We start from the raw sequence: 2,004 nt of genomic DNA on the forward strand, positions 1-2,004 counted from the left end.
TGGCTGAAATGTAAATAAAATAATTTTTAAAAAAGGAAAAAATATGAGTTTCTTATTTAGGGGAAGGTTATATGTGTGCATTTATTTCTAAAAGTTGGTTGTATGGCTCTTGAGCATGTATTTTGTAGATGACAAGTATCCTATCAAGATGTCCATGAGTTTAGTAAAATACATTACCCTGCAGCCAATAACTACACAAGTGGGAACAAAAAACCCTGAAGCTTTATTTAATGTGTGTTTTGTCCGTGCAGCCTGTCACAGTCTCATTAAGCTTACACCAGGAGATGGTAATTCATTATATGTTGTTGGTTCATTTTTAAAAAAATGTAATAGTCAAGACAAACACAATGCTCCCCCAGATAAGGTACAAGCTTGGAAGGAATCTTTGCAGTGAAAGCTGCAACAAAAAGGCACAAGCAACTAAAGTTTTCATACTTCCATGTATCAAAAAACAAGGAAAATTGCATGTTGTCTATTGATTTTAGAATCCCAAACAAATGTCTCAAATAAGGACCCTAAAATGAGGAAAGTCAAGATCACAATCTTGGTGTTCAGTAGGAAAACGAAGACTGTTCACAGAGTAGCTGTGCTTAGCAAACAAGCTGTACGTAAATCAAGTTTGTAACACCACTAGATGGCTCTTGGTTTAGCATGTGTAAAAGACAAGGTACACACACTGGTGCAGCCCTGTCATCCCAGCCAAAGCCCAACTCTTAACCCAGAAAGTTAAGGGCAGCCTGGGCAACAAGTTACATAATCTTGAGACTGAATAACCACAATCAACTTTTAAGTATTGAGTGAGTTTAATATAGGTTAAGTAACTTCATCAAAGTTTTCAATCCAACTTAAGTCTTCAAATCACCTGTTCAAAGAAAAGAACATTAATCAGTAACATTTTAAGAGTAGAACTTTTTAAATAACACTTTAGAATCCCAAAATGCAACCACTTCAGTAATTCTCAACAGCATTCATTACTGATTTAACTAAGCAACTTTACAGAAGACCACGAAATCTATAGGGCATGATCTAACTTATACCTAATTTTAAGTAGCACACTTTATATATCTTAGGTAACATTTCCATATTAGTTATGAACCTGTCTTATAATCTATGCAACAGAATATGTAACATTTTGAGGAGCTCTTGGTAATGAGGGTATCTGAGATATTAGTAATTAAGAAACATTTTACATCTTCATCAAATCTTAGCAACTGCTTATTTCATTTTATCCTGATCTCTTTTCTTGTTACTACTGTCTATATTAGGAATATCCAGTATTTACTAAATAGTTTGAGATTTTAATACAATTTAATAATTCCATAGAAAATACTGCTTTTCCCAGCAAACAGTCTATCATTTGTCAAAAAGACCAACTTCCTCATATTTTCAGTGGATGGACACACATACTTCAACTTATGATTTTGTTCTATACTTTGCTATAGGAGGAGACAAGTGGGTGCATGGCAGAGACTTCACTAATGAGTGGTGCAAATACTATTTTTGGAAATGTTGACCAATGTTTCTAAGGCTTCAGAAGCAAGAAAAGGCATTGGTAGCTTTTCTAATGTGTTGAATCAAAAGCACAACATTGTATTTTACCACAAAGCTATCTTTACTTCAGGCCCATATCTAGTGCTTAGGAAACAGCAAAGCCATGTTTTCCTGATCTGTAAAAACTGGTTTTGTCTGAATATCCTCAATTTCTACCTAAAACTAAATACAGATTAAACCTCATCCTTTCTTGAGCAAATAACATCAACTTTCCCTACTGAAACTGCTGCCAGATTTAGCTATCTTGTTCTACAAGGAATACTGTTACTTTTACAACTCTTTATCAGTCCTTGATTTGGTAAGTGTATCTAAAGATACACCTACAGTGCTTGATCAGGGTAGCTAGTCTTTAAAACACTGATTATTTTTCTTAGCACAGGAAGGCTTTTCCTGTTCTCCCCTCCCCCCAACTTCCCAAGTTGAGCAGAGGCAGGAAGCTTCTGCCCTGGCATT

This window comes from Mastomys coucha, unplaced genomic scaffold (genome assembly GCF_008632895.1).
Source record: "Mastomys coucha isolate ucsf_1 unplaced genomic scaffold, UCSF_Mcou_1 pScaffold14, whole genome shotgun sequence".
In the NCBI taxonomy this organism is placed as follows: Eukaryota; Metazoa; Chordata; class Mammalia; order Rodentia; family Muridae; genus Mastomys; species Mastomys coucha.